This window comes from Parambassis ranga, chromosome 16, assembly GCF_900634625.1.
Source record: "Parambassis ranga chromosome 16, fParRan2.1, whole genome shotgun sequence".
Taxonomy (NCBI): Eukaryota; Metazoa; Chordata; class Actinopteri; family Ambassidae; genus Parambassis; species Parambassis ranga.
In genome coordinates, this window is record NC_041036.1 from 4,380,181 (window position 1) to 4,397,356 (window position 17,176).

Sequence of the window (17,176 nt, forward strand, 5' to 3'; positions counted from 1 at the left end):
AGGCAGCTTAGGCACACTGAGGTAGTTGAAAGCATGGTAACAACAATCTGTATCCACCCACACCGCTTCATCAAACAGGAGCCAGGAGTCATTTTTGCTCAGAGAAGAGACCAAAATAGATGAAGAACAAACCCCGAAACACCTGAGCGAAGGTCGATACAAAAATGCCCAGGGCGCACACAGACACTGTATTTATTGGGAAACTTTTTGTGCAACGGATGGCTTCAAAGACTGTCAATAAAGATGCACAAAAACTCTGGGATGTAGCTGATTTAGGTTGAGTGCTGACACACAGCGCACAGAGCTTCCTGCTTCCGCCACGCTCCTCCTGCCACACTCCTCCTGCCGCAGCTCCAACCACAGCTCCAACCACGTTCCACCTCTTTAATAATAATAATGGTAATACATTGAACTTATATAGTGCTTTTTAGGACACTCAAAGACGCTTTACAGATGCATTATTCATACACACCACATTCATACAGTGGCAGTGGTAGACTACAGATGTAGCCACAGCTCCCTAGGGGGAGACCGACAGAGACCAGGCTGCCAAGGTGCGCCTACGGGTCTCTCTCCGACCACTGCCGATTCATTCATACACATTCATACACCAGTGAGTGCACTGGAGGAAATGTGGGTAAAATGCCTTGCCCAAGGACACACAACAATGACTGGGATTGAACCGCCAACCTTCTGGTTGGTTCTTATTGGACAACCCTGCTCTACCACTACTGAGCCACTGCTGCTCTTTGTCTGTATTTGGAGTTTAGGCAGACTGTGATGCTGCGACCATGGCGAAGGTCAGAGCCTTCCACAGAGACTCAAAACAGCTCTTTAGAAACCCATCACAGAAGCTTCGTTCATAGTTACATACTGTCCATGATTGAGTCAGCCTCAAGTGGCCACTCCTGGAACTGCAGTTTTGTTACACTTCCACATTGCCTATACTGTATTTTACTGCTTTTATAATGAACTCTTACAGCTTTATAGAGAGGACATGAAAGGCTGCAGCCAAAAAAAGCCCTTGCAAAAAAAATGTATGTAGGTTGTCGGTTCCATTTTTAGGCATTTCTTCTCATAAAATAGAACCAAAATTCAAAGGAAGCTGACTCTTCTCTATAATGGAGCTGAATTAGCAACCAAAAAAATCAAACCTGTGTGCGTCACGTCGGATACATTCTCATCCGGAATGAAAGACTTGGATTAACAGTGCTCCACTTACATTTTAATGAGAAACAAAACAATCAAGCTGTGTATATACTGCACTCTCGGTTTATACACAACAGTGGAACAGTCTATATTATCAGAGGGGGAGAGAGCTAAACAAACCCAGCTCTGGATTTATGATTTGTGCCTCTGGTCCTCCGTCCTCCTTCCGTTTAAATCAAAAGGTAAACTGCGATGTTCAGACGTTTGTCAGATTAAATTTTAATTAAAGCCTTTTAATTATGTTCTTGCATTGTACATACAGTTGATGGTGAAGATGACTCAAGGGAAGAAAATCAAAGAGGAAAAGTTTTATTAAAAACCCACAGATAAAGCCACAGAGCTCTCTGACAGGCGCACACATTTCCTCAACCACTTTATGTCTCCTTCAGCAGTTTAGCGAGGGAGGAAAAAAAACCCACTTTGTTTCATATTCAGCAAAAAAATGTGAATGAGCTTTTGGAGTGTCTGAATTTCAAGATGGCAGCTTATTACAGTCATTTTGAGCGTATCCATGTCATCGGCTGTGCTGACGCAGCTCCCCGAAGATGGAGGGCTGGCTTAGGTTTAATCATCTTCTCACACACAGCATGATGATCACACACAGCATGAGGAGACAGGTGGATGGAGGCAGCACTGTGACAGCATTCAGACCCCATCAGTACCTTACACCTCACAACAGACTTCCTACTGTAAACACACTCCTTTACTTTTTAGTGCTGACAACTCATCCTGACAGACAAACGCTGACAACAACAAAACGCTGGCTTACGTTTTAAAGCTTGACTATCAAAGTGTAGGAGCGATCAATATCTTAGCAGTGCACCGGTGACTTCTGTTTGTCAATGTAAATCAAGACTTGAAAGCTGAATGTTGCTCTAACATCACTATGAGGTTTCTTCTACTATCAATACAAAGGTCTTTGGGCTTCTTTACAGATAACACATCCACCTGCCTGTGTGTACGTTTAGCTGAACACTGAGCCACAGACATGGTACAGATAAAAAAAAACCCACTCTCTCTCTCTGGCTACATTTTTATGTTTCAAGCAGACCCATTCAAAAACTGACAAAACAGGAATAGCCTTAAAAAAACGACCAAGTATTTGTTTGAACCCCTATGGTTATGTTGCATCTCAACAGGAGCAAGCTAACATCAGATTATTTTCTACACATGGGTTGTCTTAATATGATATGCATAATGTTTTGTGAGAAATGTTTGCCTGATTTGAGATTATAAAGCTCATAAGCTAGTTAGCCTGACCATTTATTATTAATTTGAATTATAAATGTGCCAAAAAGCCAGATTTGAAAGGCCTGACGTTGCTACAATAAGCGATGGAGCAATCACCCTCTAAGAAATGGGTTTTGTGAGCAGTTAGGATGTGCAGAATTATATGGTTAACAAAAAAAAAATGACAGTTATTCTAGCTCCAATATCTCCCTGCACACACCTAACCTGCCTTAAACCAGCTAAGTACTGTTGGACACTTCCACCTTGCAGTCAACAACAACGAGAAAGCCAAAGGGATAAATAATGAATGTGGACTGTACGCTACCGCAAACCCCATTAAAAATACAGAATGTACACACAAACAAGAAGTACTGTAAACTGGTTTCCTAAAGTTCTCAGGGGGAGTGTTTATACTCCTGTTTAAAGGTTTGTCAGGGATTTACTATAAACTGAAGAAGTTATAATATCTGGAAAACACATTTTGAGATCCACCGTTACCTTTGGTGGCACCAGTGTCTCTCCTCATCCACAATTGTACTTGACCAGAAATGTCAGCAACTATCAGCAGAAACCATTTTAAAAGACCCCCCTGATTGCTGCTCTATTTTTTATGAGCATATAAGAATAGATGAAAAGTGACATAGTGCTGACCTTTTGGTGCTGAACATCTTGGCAGAGTCTTCTTTCTCCTGCTCGGAGGCTTTGGGAGGTCGAGGTTTGATGCTGCCTTTTCAAACCTGCGGGAAGCACACATACACAGGAAAAAAAAAAGACAGGGTTAGGGGACAGAAGGAGATAACAGCGAGATTTTCAGCATCAAAGTCAATTTGCCCTCAAGTTGTCTGAATGCCTTGGCCACGCTGACCTCAACAGCCTCCATTAGCCGGCCTCCAACTAAGCGATTCAAATTGACTGGGCATGGCAGGAGACAACAAGCAGAGCATAACTCAGCCGACACGACAAAGACAATGCACAGAGTCAAATGGCAGCTTTAATAGTTATTTACCTTACCTCACCACAATAGCAGCCATTTAAAATGGAATGAAGTAATTTGCGTCGAAGCTCAACTGGAACAATTAAAATGTAATTAAAAAAGGAAGAACGATAAATCTGCTTATGTAGGCAAACATGTCACACACAGGCCATTAGCTAGCATGTTCTCTGCATGACTGAATCCCCCAAACTGGGACTCTATACATCTGCGCTACACGTAGCACACTGTATAATGGCTGGGAGTTAGCCTCTGCTCTTTTATGCAAAGGTTATCAGAGACTGTGGAGGAGGAGCTGGAGTAAAAGAAGATAGGGTTCAATAATTAATGCCAAGGTCTGCACAGGCCTCACTTCTCACCCTCTCCTGTCTGTAATGAGATGAGTGCAGGGCCAGAGGGAAGGAGGGAGCAAAAGGAAAGGGACGGGGAATAGGGTGATTAAAGCACCTGACTCGGCCATAACTGCCATCTTACTCCCCTCCACACCTCCATCAGTTAGACTCCTGAACATGTACGCACATAAACGCCATCTCATTTAGGACACATGGAGTGTCTTTCCCTTTTACAAACTGGCAGGGAGCAGAGGAGAGCTGAGTGTAGAGGTTAACAAAGTATCATGACACTGGAAACATCTGATAACTCATTCCGGTGACATGGATGCTGAGGATGTACTAACTTTTGTAAGTAACCTGAGGCAGCTTCGTAGCTTCCATGATTTACAGAACAGATAGGAAGCATTCAAAAATTTTTCTAATGACATTTCTAAACAGGCAGCCTATGAACTGCAGTGCAATACTTTCAAGAATGACGCACACCTCCTAATGCAATTAGGTGGATTAGGGCTTAGAGTAGTCTCACATTTAGATGCCAAACAAAACAAACATTGCAGAGTGAGGGTGAAGTCTTACACCAGGCAAGCATTTCAATATGTTCCATTTATCTCAGAGAAGGCAGTGAAGAGCTTTGGAAAGGTGTTCAACAACAGAATCCTACAACTCAACCACATGATAGAAAAACACAGTATTACAGATACAGTAGCAAGGACATGCTGGTGTTGAGGTGAGGACAACAAGAGGTTGCTGTGGAGCAGACATCCTATAACATGCTGCTTTACAGCAAGTCAATATCAACAAGGGCGGAACAAGATGTTACAGTTAGTCCAGCAGAGTGTGATCAGATGTGGAGGAGGTGAACACCGGGAGAGCAACGGGAATGCTAACGGTACCCAGGACTGGAGTCAAGGTCATAGTGGTCTGAATATCAATTTATGTAACACTGTTCAGCCAGCATACCTGAATAATATCTGAATGTACAGTATGCCTGAATAAAACTGAATAATACACCTGATACAGTGCATGGTTACTGTGGCTATAGAAAATAAGGGAAGCCACACACAGCCTAACCTAGCTGGTATGACCCTTTAATTCCCCTGTTCTCTGCAAGTATAAGGGTGAACAGTAAGGTTTACATTTTTAAATATTTTGAGGTTGAAATAAATCTGAATTATCGCTCAACAGGCTTCGATGTTATATGATGTACACTCCAAACGATCAGCTGATATTGCGACAAAATCTCGAATAAAACATAAAAAAAACTAATTACAATATACTGATAATATACGTTTGCAGGTGAATGATCTAAATCAGCTGCATTGCACTAAACAGCATAAAGAGTACCAGTATGAGGCACTTGAGCCTGTTCAAACGCTGCCATGGTCCCTGCTCTTCAATACCACTGTCTGCTTGTGACCTGCAGCACATGTTTGTTTACTTTGCGTCTCGTTTCCCTGCTGGGAGTCGGTCTGTTTGCTGCAGCCAATCAAGCACAGACAGGGTACATTTCTGATATCAGGCCACTGATTCTCATTTTATAAGTATTTTTGTCTGACTTTTGACTTCACTGGTGGCACCAGAAGAAAATGGTCATCCACTGTGAATCATCTGAACAAAATGATGGCAACCCATGCAAATGTTGTGTTGTGTGTTGTCTCAGGCCAAAATGGTGCACTGACTGACTTCAGCACTGAATCACATTTAAAAGGGATTTTTTTTTGTACATCCAAAACATTTCAAAGTGTTATGGCAGCAGGGAGACATTAATGAGATGAGAAATACTTTGCCACAAAAAGCTGCAGGTACATGCACAGTGAAAGCCAATTATTATAAAATATTTCAAGTGTTTATCTAATCTGAGGGAAAATTCAGAGCCCAGAGAATACAGAGAGATCATTTCAAAAAGTCGCACTATTTCCTTTCCATTGCTGTTAAAATTCGCCTCATCCTCCAATTCGTCACAGTGTTGCGGGGCTTAAAAATTATTACAGAACGCTTCGCCAAACCCGGCACTCCTCTCTGAAGAATAACAACAAACCTTCAAGGTTTAAGGAAAAAAAAAGGAAAATATATTTAGAGTTTATTTGGAATTATAAGAGGCCGTCTTACCCTGCCAGCGGGTTTAGAGTGTGAAGAGACTGCACATGAGTTTTAAATGTTGGATAAAAAAAAAACAAATAAAACAGCATTGTTGATGGAAAACCAAGGATTAAAAGTTCCTGTAAGAACTGGATTTAGGTCAGGCAATCAGTGAGATGACCTCCAATTGCCTTAAATTAACTCACTGTGTGGACTGCTACACCTCCGGCAATGCTGATTAGCCAGGCTGGCCTCTTTACCTAAACCCCAAATACTGTATCTCATTAATAATGGCCACTTTAGCCTGCACCTCAGAAAGAAGGGGGGAAAACACACACACACTCACAGCTACACAGATCCCAGCTGTTTACATTTTCTATATTAGCACTGACTTATTTGTGTAGTTATCCTCGTTCAGGACCACCAACCATACATCGACCTAAACCACAACAATGCACCGGTGGAGCCATGTGGTTCCCCCTGACGTGACTGGACCTTGTCTACTTCTATCTGTATGGAAAAACAACCTTGTTTGCGGATGTTTTTCCTGCCGAGCTTCATTAAGCCAGCCTTGTGTTTCACTTTAATTGTCTCTGGGCGTGCAGAGCATCCTGACAAACCCTATCAGCATCCAAGCATGTAATGGATTGAGGCGAATCCCTCAGACTGGCGAAGGGACAGCAGGTATCGCTGGTGCTCGGGTCCGCACTTCTGCGGAAAGCTGCCGACCGTAAAACAACAATGACACAGGGGTGACGTGTTCGGTCTAACACAGGCAAGCCTGGAGCTCAGGGCTGACGGAGCTATTTCACAGAAAACAAGGATGAGCTAAGCATGTATGCAAGGTGCTCCTGCACATACACCAGGCCACACGCTACCATATCAAATCCAAAAATTATAGATGTACATTTCATCCGTTAGAAAGACTGATTAGATGAAAAGGTAAATACAGATATCAGCTGTGCTAGGTCCTGGATGCGAGCCAGAGTCTTAGCTGGAGAAGTGGAGTATTGATCAGGAGCAGGATTAGCTTGCCCAGCATGCAGCTAAATCAGTAACAGACACAAAGTAATACAGCAGAAAGGAAATAACTCAGCGCAGGCTGAATATATATATATATATATACACCACAAATAAACCTGGAATTTGAATCTTTTCCAGTATGGCTCAGAGGTATCTCTCTCCTATACCTTCATAGCTGATGTAGCCATTATGTCGTTTGTCATTAAAGACACTAAAACAACAAAAACTGTATTTGAAATGTCAAATTCCAACACAGGCCAACAGCTGCAGTGGCATTTCAATCAGGGCCCGGCCTGCTGCAGTGATATGACTCATCTCCCCTCCTGTTCTCCATTCCTATCCCCTGGTTGTCCCCATTGTCTCTACCTCTTCATTGTTTACATCTCAGGCCCTCCGCTCCCTCGTCTCTCCTTTCTATCCAATTCATTTCCTTGGCTATGTCTGCCGGCACACACACACACACACACACACACACACACACACACACACACACACAGAGCCTCTTTGCAGTATGTTTCCTGAACTAATAGGGGTCACATTAGCCTGGCAGGAAACACAATGCCATTATGGAAATGCTCAGTCAATTACTGGGCAAGGAATAAACACCCTCTCTGTCATTTTTGACTCTCATATCTGCATTGGGGCTAATGGCAGCAATGCAGGGTTATCTTCTCCTGGGTATCTTATCTGCATCTTCTTGAGGAACACAAGGTGAGCTGTTTCACTGTTGGATTGCCAGAGAAAGCCCAGAACTGATGAAGCTGCTTGGACATGGGCTGCATGTCTGACTCTTGACCTTTCTTAGACAGAAAAGCTAAAAATACAAAAGAAAACAACATGTGTAACAGCCTCCTGCAGCTACATCTGAGCTCTTCAATTTACTTCCCCTTATTCCACCATCTAATAGAGCATCAGGAGGCTCATTCTAGCCTGGATCATAACAGCTACATATTTTATAGATGCCGCGCTCCGGGTGATATTAGAGAAGCAATCTATGCACACAGGAATGCCTCCGCAATGAGGGTTAAATATGGAAGGCTGTAAATGTTCCTTAAATTACACTTTCCTCTAAACACAGTGTGGTTTGAAAAAGCCTATTTCATTTTATACGCTTTATTACACCCTTTGAACCCAACAATGAATGTGAATACAAGATAATGTGACAAAAACCCGATCAATGTACATGTAAAAGTAATGGTCTGATACGAACGGGCTGTAATGTCTGTTGATATGAACACAATACATCTCACACTCACATCTGGAGTCAAGCTAAAAGCAGGAAGCTCGAATGAGGGAATAGTCTGACATTCATGCATCTGGTTAGCTTAGCTTACCATAAGTATCATAACAGATATTCACAGCTAGATTAGCTGTGTTTGAAAGATACAAATTAAAAAGCACTAATTAGCTGTTTGGGAAATCCACACATGGAAAAATAGGAATGGTAAATTATTATTTTTATGATTATTATTTTGCATAACTACTAATTCTACTCCGACAGGCAGGCCTTGGCACTAAAGTAAATGAGCTTAAAGTGTTTTTCCTTTTAGATATTTATCCTTCCAAGTGATGTAAGAGTCACAAACAATCCCTCACTGCCCTATAATCCACCCCACATTTCCTACAGATTGACTGAGTCACATAAACCTGTGACATACTGTACCTCTACGTAAAGTGACAGTTAATAACTCAATGAAAAAAAATAAAAATAAAGCAGACTTAAACCAACACAAGTCGCCCAGGAACAAAGCCATTCATCACACCAGCAGAATGTTCTACTCTCTTGCTTGCAAGTACAACATCATTCTAGTCCGGAACTGCACAGTCCCATGAGATTATCTATTTTATATGCTGCGAAAACTGCTCAGGATTTCATCTTCAGAGTTCACCGTTTACTCCGAATAATCCTCCGCTTTCCTAGATTGATCTATTTCTGTCTCTGAGATGATGGTACAATGGTGACAACTGTGTAAATAAAAAAAGAGAAACCCTCAGCTTTCCAACAGAGTTGCTTGTGGCAAGGTGTGTACGAGAGCTGGAACACTGTCAGTTCGAGTTAAAGACATGTGCACAGTTAGGTTGGGGACTGTTCTCTGCTGAGTCACTTCACTGTGTGATATTAGGCTGACAGAGACAAATGCCCATGAAGTGTCAGTCAAAACTGACCCCCCCATCCTCTTGCTTTGATTCAAGCCATGTCCCAAAGTGGAACCAAAGGCAGTGTTCACTCAACTTTAAGTGATAGGGACCAAATCAGATTTTGGTTTGCCGACAGCGCTCCATCTCCCATCAAGTTACGTGGCTCCTTTTTTGTTTTTGTGTGTATGTCATCTGGTTGTCACATTATCACTCCACTCACAAGGCAGGAAATGTGCTCAGAACATGCCCTGGATTTACCCCGACAGCCATTTGGATGATAAGTTTCACCATTAAAATAAAATTTGCAGATTTATCAGAAAAAGTGAGCGGGGGTGGGGGCGGGGGTGAAAAATGGCAGAGTGGAGGATTCATCGCTCTACAACCAAAAAAAAAAAAAATGAATGTATTCACTGTGCAACTCCAAAGAGTGCCTACACCTGACTTTATCCTGTCTATATAATCACCAATCTCTGTCACATGGTCAGCCACCCAATGCATCATGGGCCAACAAGACTGAGAGGCGAAGAGAAGGTGTTCTGCTGCTCTGGCTCAGGAGAGGAGGAGACACGAGGGGGTCAATGGGCTGAGTGTCTGTGGCTTAGCATGGCAAATCCTCTGTAATCCTTCAACCAGTCCCATGGCACCGTTTACTGTATGTAAGTAAAGCTATTATGGAACCAGACCAAGTCCACCCCGCTACCATGTCAGCTACGTCCTACGACCTGCTCCATGTTCGTCAGACCCTATTGGTTACCTGTTTTTATGTTTTTATTAGGGCCGCAGAGGAAGTTTATCTGCTGTAAGATTATCAGTACTAGACGGTTGGATAACAGTGAGGGAGCCAGACAAGATGAAAATCACACAGAGTGGGGCAAGACAAACAAAAACAAATCAGCCTTCGGGGTTAAAAAAAAAAAAACTGAGGGAGGGTAAGAGGGGGGGGCCGCTTCATGGAAACATGGACCACAGAAAGCATCAAAGTGGCCTCAGACCAGTCTGTCCTCCATCATCCTCCTCTATACTCAAAAGTCATACATGTTTCTTAGAAGCTTTGAAATTTACAATCAGCTTGATTCCTGGAATCATGTTACAAGAAAAGGCAACAAATCACTGTGCTGCTGCCCCTGTCAATATCCCACAGCTGCCGCCGCCGCCGCCCCATCCCCCCCCCCCTTCATTTATTCATTCACTCATTTGTGACACATGTTCATCGGAATTCTAAAATACATACATTTTAAATTACAACAAAAAAAGCACAGTGCACTCGGTGAATAATTTTGCAAAAGCTGAAAGATTTATGGTCATGGCAGCGGAGCTGAATTCAAACGAGGCGTTCTGGCTCTTCTCTTGCTAAATTAGGTTTTTTTAAAAGACAATCATTCCAGGTAGAGCTGCATTCATCTGACAACTCCCAATGTTGATCAACCCATTTCTTTTTTACGTGATACATTTATTATTCAGCTGAATGTATTTTTATGGGCTTAGAATTTACTTTCTGTTCACAACATCCAATAACTGATCCATCAACAGAACCACCTAAAGATTAATCAATGCTGAAAACAGGCTCTGTACACTTTTGAACATCAGCATTTATAAGAGTTACCTTATTTATGCCGTCAGAAACGATGCTTGTAATCCATCAGTTAGTCCTCCTGGTAAAGGTTCGACTTCATTTTAATGAGCTGTTAAAGTATATTGAGATCAGGATCAGGATCCCGCTCACTACTGCGACATCTTCTGACAGACATAACATACACACAGTACAACAGCTGTCATGTAATCTGCTTCATTACTGCACTGTGTATTTTCTGGCCTGTTAAATGTCACAAAAACTAAAAAAAACTCCTTCTGATGCCTGAACAAAGTGTCTACAATTTGACATTCTGGCTGCTGATCAGAGGGAAGGGGACTTCAGTCAGATTGCAGTCAGATTATTTATCACTCTCACGTGGCACCATTCAGTCTCAAAGACTCGCTTCTTTTTTTCCACAGCAGCAGCTTCTACAGTATGGCTTCAAGTCAGGGGTTTGAGCAGCAGGGATTATCAGCAGCAGGTTCCAGAGGCAGACTTGGGGTTTCTTGAGTTGTTGCTCCTCCATCTGGTTCCTGAGCTCTTAAAGAACAACATGCAAATATGTCCTCACTGACTCTACCTGCCACTGAATTACTATAGAAACCACAGAACAGACCCCTCTCAAGGTTGTACATCTTCAGAAGAAAAGTGCTGCACACTGTACAACAGCCCATTCAAAGGAAGAGAAAACAGCTGAGGCCTAAGGTCCAAACCAATGTTTCACAGGAAGCACTCCGCCTGGCAACAGGTCGGATCTGATGTTAGTAATTCAGTGTTTGTCTGTATTCCTCAGGGTGACACAGAGGTTCTCAGCTCTACCTGAGCACTCTGTGTGTGTGTGTGTGTGTGTGTGTGTGTGTGTGTGTGTGTGTGCATTAATGAGCTTGCACAGATATAGATAAGTGCAGCTGCTGAAACGCCACACGCCCGCAGATCCTTCCACAAATCAAAGATCTTGATAATCAACGACATCAAACGTCAGCTTTTTTTGAAATGTTTGAAACGCAGATAAGGAAATAAAGTAATTGAATTTGTTTCTTTTAAAAACAGCATGTATATAATCATTTCTACTAAGTGAATATAGTTCAGTTTCATCAACATGAATCTCAATGCAGTAATCAATTGGTAACAGCTAGCGCCCACTGACGATGGAGGGGTGAAGGATTAATCAAACCCAGCAGGACCATGCATAATTTCATTATGAGCGTCATCAGTCAAAGTGTGTGTGTGTCACCGCCATCTTTTACAGTTCTTGTCATTTCAGACATGATGGGCTCTCAACATGTGGCGTCCATAGTCCATACAGGACAACCAACAACTGCAGAACTGAACTTAAAGTAGTTTAATATTTATATTAATTAAGTAAATAATTCAAATTTGTTGATTATTTTTATTCTTTGCAACTAATAGTGCAAAACCAAAAGAATGTTTGTATCTATTATTATAGATAAAGTAAATTATTGTGTTTTTTTTCCAAGTAATAAAATGAAGAGCATTGATCAGGGGACAGCAGTGAATATTATATTATAAATAACATTAAGGAAATATTGTGATACAAGTGAGAGGGTTTGATGCAGTCATAGCATCACGTTTGTTTCTTCATGTAAGCACAGCATCATGTCCCTCAGCAGTGAGCGTCTGGACAGGGATCCAGCTCTCCACCTGAACATGCTGACCCACTCTGGACTGATACCGTTTTATTAGGACGTATAATAAGAGCTTAGAAAGGAGCCTGGACAATGTGCAGGCTTCCGCCCATCATGCCCTGAAGGCAGCTCATTCTGCACCTTATGGGACTATACCTTATTGCATTATGCAATGCTTTAATAGGCTTAGCTACATACTACTGTGCAGAGGGAGGGAAGGGAAGGTTCGGTTTGGCCACACAGGATGACTCACTTCATTAAGTCTGCCTTCCTCTGAGCTTTCTGGTTGCTGAGGACAGAACTTTCCACACTCCCACGTTAACAGACCTCAGACAATATTTACTGAGGAGTAAACAATGTTCCAATATTTCCTCAGAAAGATTTGTTTTTATTTTTGGATATTTCTACTGTAGTTTGTAGTCTGTTTCATCATTCAGCATTTACACTCAATTTATTTAATTTCAGCATGAAATTGCAATACAAAGATGGCTGATACACTTGATTCACTCAAAGGTAAACAGTCTGAAAACAAAACAACAACAACATTCAGTGGATTGTTTAGAATGAACTACACCGAGCCTTCACCTGAAATTCACCTGCAGCGTCTGGAGGCTCTTACGTCCCCAAAGAAACTATTTATAAAGCATCCGGGCTCCTGAGCTGCACCAGCTGCACGGAAACACAACACTTTGCAAACATTAAAGCTTTATAAGGAGACTTATCCGGCCACATGCAAATACACACCGGGCGAGTCGCTTCGGAAATACCGACCCCGCCGCGGTGCGTCTGTACTTACTTTCACAGGAGCATCCCGCGATGAACCGCGGCGGATGTTTCACAAACACACTCGATTCAGGATTAGCAGAAGTGCTTCTTCATCAGGCGTGCACCATAGCAGGAATGTACACAGAAGCAGACATGCGGAGTCATTTGACCTTCTCCCAATAGAAACTACCATTGCTGCGACGTAGGAGAGGGGAGGAGTGGACCGTACCAAGCGGGCGTCCCAGCCAGGCGGAGGAGGGAGGGAGGAGGGAGGAGGAGAGGAGGAGGAGGGGAGAGCTGTCATCCGAGGATGTGCTGAGGGATGAGAAGGATCCAGTGGCTGTAGAACAGGAAGAGGAAGAAAGGGTTAGAAACAGAGGTAGGCCAAAATATAATACAAATAATTGTAATCCATTAGTGTTGTAAAATAAATAAATAAATAAATAAATAAAAATGGACCAAACTTAAATTGGCAGCCTGGAGTCTCATCACCAGGGCAGACAGAGCCTCCAGCAGAAATGTATTTTTTAATCCCTCCTGATTTAAACTTTATAGTTTAAAGTCAATAGCCAGTAAAAACAAGTGGTTCTGAATCCATTCTAAACATACTCCAACATCTACTTTATCCACAGTTGGAGCTAGTCACCATATGTTGTATAAAGGATGGCTGCGTTTGGAGATTTCATCCTGGAAAAATACATAAATCTGATGGAACTTAGAAATAATTGTCATTTGGTGCAAGAAAATAATCCGTTCCTAGAGCATTAGACAGTTCATTTCAAGTGACTGTTGTTAAACCGAGCCTGGTTGTTTTTCTGCTTCTGTCACATGTGCGTCCAGATGCACAACAATCTGTGCTGCCCCCTGGAAATCCAGCTCAAACCTTCAAAGTCCAGACTAATTCTCTGTATGAATGTTGGAGATATGTACAGTACCATGCTGCAATCTCTTTAAAAACAAATGATGTAGTGCACACACACACACACACACACACACACACACACACACACACACACGCTGGAAGGACATTCATAATTCTAAAACAGTGTCAATATTAATGTGATTTTATTATGACAGTGCTACTGCAACACACAGCCATCCCCTCCAGAATGCTGCTACAATACACTGCAATGAAACAGGTCACTGAACTTCATACTACTCAGATACATCATACAAAGTCATGCTGACTTAGTGTCTGGCAAGTAAATATAGTCCCACAATAGGAGCCAAAGTTGCATAGATACAGTGAAAGTACCCTGATGCATTGCCTGGCAATAAATGTGTGTGGTCTTCAGGAAGGATAGCTTCATTTTGCAGGAAGGGTGCAGAGAGACAAAGGAGAAAACAGGAGGATCTGTGCAGGTATTTAGAATATTCAGCTGCAGTTCAATTGCAGAGAAGCATCCACATGAAGAGCCATACACTGGAAAGGTTGCTGTTCATGCTCCTGCTTTCATGCAATTTCATGTAATGTGTGTGTTGCTGCTCTTTGACCTGCTGATGTACAGCCATGTTGGGGAGCTATGAGGCCCAGGGCCAAAAGCAGTCTAGCATTTCTGGGCAGCTGCATTGACAACACCAGGACTCACCGTGCTCACTGAGTTGGAAACTGCATTTCTCAAGTATAAATGAAGACTTGTTACTGTATTGATTGATGGTGCTCTTCAGCAGCGAGGGGCTAAAATCGATGAGCAACGCATGGAGTCTGAAGACTGATGCCTGTGATGCCTCCCCTCCTGAACACCCCAGAGCTCACTCATAAATAAATGAAGGAGACAGTGCATTTCTTGAGAAATAGCATGTTTTGTCATAGGCAGGGCCTCTGTGTACCTTTTCACATTGCGCCGTATGCCTCACAGCAAAGATAGAAACAGAGAAACAAGAAGTCCATTCATCAGATATTAGTTAAAGAGGCAATGTATTGCAGCAATAACATTTAGTGTTTACACATGTGAGTGTTCTTCTCTCGCCCATCATAAAACAGTCAACACTCTAGCACTGTTTAATTTGGCATGAGACTTATTGAGAAGCAGTAAATATGAGTTTCTCATCCGAGTGAGTCTGCCTGGAAGTTGTTCCGTACAATGTTAAATAAAGCTCAGTCAAACTGAAAAGATACAGTGACACCTGAGGCTTCTCGGATGGATACTTTAGAGTCATAACAATGTTTAATGGATAATATGTTGCTGCTGGATGCTTCACATTGACAAGAATATGTCTTATTAAATGTGTATGTGGTGAAGCTGTGGAGCTGCTGTGAATTGACGGACTCAGTGAGGTGTTGTAAAAAAAATGTTTGAAATAACCAGACTGTCTCGGTGATAGTGAACATTAAATATGACTGTACCATCTGCTCAGTAAACTCTCAGAGCAAAAAAGAAGTTTTATATGAGAATGCTAACACCATCGTGGTAGGAAGGGCATATTTTGCAAGGATGAATATTCATTCATTAGTTTTTGAACATTATTAAACATGCAAAGATATATAACATGCCCTGAGTGCATCAAATGACACACAGCATATGAATGAGCATCATGTGACATCATAAGGGGATAAGCCCCACCCCTAAGTGTGTTTTAAAGCCTAAACTCAACCTCAAGTGGAAAATGATCTGTTGTGAGTTCCACGGCTACCTCTACTTTCTAATAAGATAAGATAAGATAAGATAAGATAAGATAAGATAAGATAAGATAAGATAAGATAAGATAATCCTTTATTAGTCCCACAGAGGGGTAATTTCTAATGCAGACTTTTACAATGTTACAATGATTAAGATTTCACCTAGAAAATAAAATGTTATTATATTGACCTACAGCTCTGGCAGCCATTACCCTGGTGCTTTAGAACTGATTAGGAACATGTCTGAGTACGTCCGTCTCTCATTACTTATTCCAAAGCTGCCCACCAATGCCACAACATCCTGACACATTTATCCTCAAACTTTGTAGCACAGAGACCTTCAAACTTATTTTGAAATACAATCATGCTGGGACATCTCTGTCGCTGCTACAATAGAAATATCACCATTTACTCATCTGGGGAGACTTTTATTATTATAAGATCTCAGCCTAAGTAAAACATTTTAAACATTTTTCCAACTGATGGATGAGATATAGTTTGTTTTTCTACAGAAACTACACTCAGTCACACAAAAGTCCCTTTGGGTTATTTTTTTTTTTTTTTACTGCATCACAAAAAAACATTAAATTAGACCAAGAATAAAAATAACTAAACATCCCCATATGGCAGCTTGTTTAATTTAATATGTTAGCATTCAAAACATTTGCTGCTCAGCAGTGATCACAAAGTACCTCTGAAGTTTATTTTGGTTCAGTGACAGACTGAAGCAGCGCCACCATCCTGCACAGCTTTCACACTGCCGCTGTGTAAAACAGTGGTTTCCCCTCAGAGGTGGTGCGGTGGAACATCATGCCACCGTTCACTCAGGCGGATTTAATAAAGCAAGCCAACATGCTGTGAGATATGAATACCCCTGCAGCAGTTGGTGATGGCCTTTGGTGATACAGATAGCCCGGTGCGGAAATCTCACCCGGTTAACCTGCTTTATGTGACAAAACCGATAAGACAAACAGGAAATGGCTTTTTATCTGCCTGTTATGTTATCTCAATTAGGGTTGGGTATTATGTACATGTAAAAAAAAATAAAGTCTCCTGCACATGTGTGACGAACCCTCTGCATGAGGCGATTTATGTTTTTTTTTTTTAAAGAAATCAATTTTCAAGGCTTGAGATCAAGCAGAGAGCAAAACTGAGCAGAACTGCACGAGGAAGAGCTGAACGCACAGCCAGGAGCGGCGGCGGCATGCAGGAAATGTCAAAATAAAGGGTGATTATTTGCACTCAGAGGCTCTGGCCTGCGTGTTTTTTTTAGTGGCTGTCCCATCTGATACAAGGTGTTTGTGGAAGCCGCCACCTAACTAAGGATGAAAATGCATTGTGTGAATGTCAGAGCTGCAGTGCATTGGAAGAAGAAGCAGCAACACCTTAAAAATGGCCGCTGCCTCCAGTCATGGCACAAATGGCAAGGAGGGTGACAAGGTGACCTGGCACTGAAGGAATGGCTCGTCATCTGTGTGCACCGGGAGTGTGAAGATGTTACATGGGGCTTGAGGGCAGATGTTGAAAGTGCAACGTCTAATTAGAAAGAGCAAAGCGTACAAAGCAATA

The 17,176-nt window shown here is 42.1% G+C and overlaps 1 long non-coding RNA gene across 1 annotated transcript in view; it reads right to left on the reverse strand.

The window, feature by feature from the left end:
• LOC114447988 (uncharacterized) overlaps positions 1–13,105 on the reverse strand; it is a 51,317-nt gene extending 38,212 nt beyond the window's left edge. Inside the window, exons 1-2 of the long non-coding RNA XR_003671878.1 lie at positions 13,019–13,105; positions 3,091–3,176 (exon numbers count right to left, since the gene is read on the reverse strand). This is a non-coding gene — a long non-coding RNA (uncharacterized LOC114447988). The remainder of the gene's footprint in view (positions 1–3,090; positions 3,177–13,018) is intronic.
• Between the last annotated feature and the right edge of the window lie 4,071 nt (positions 13,106–17,176).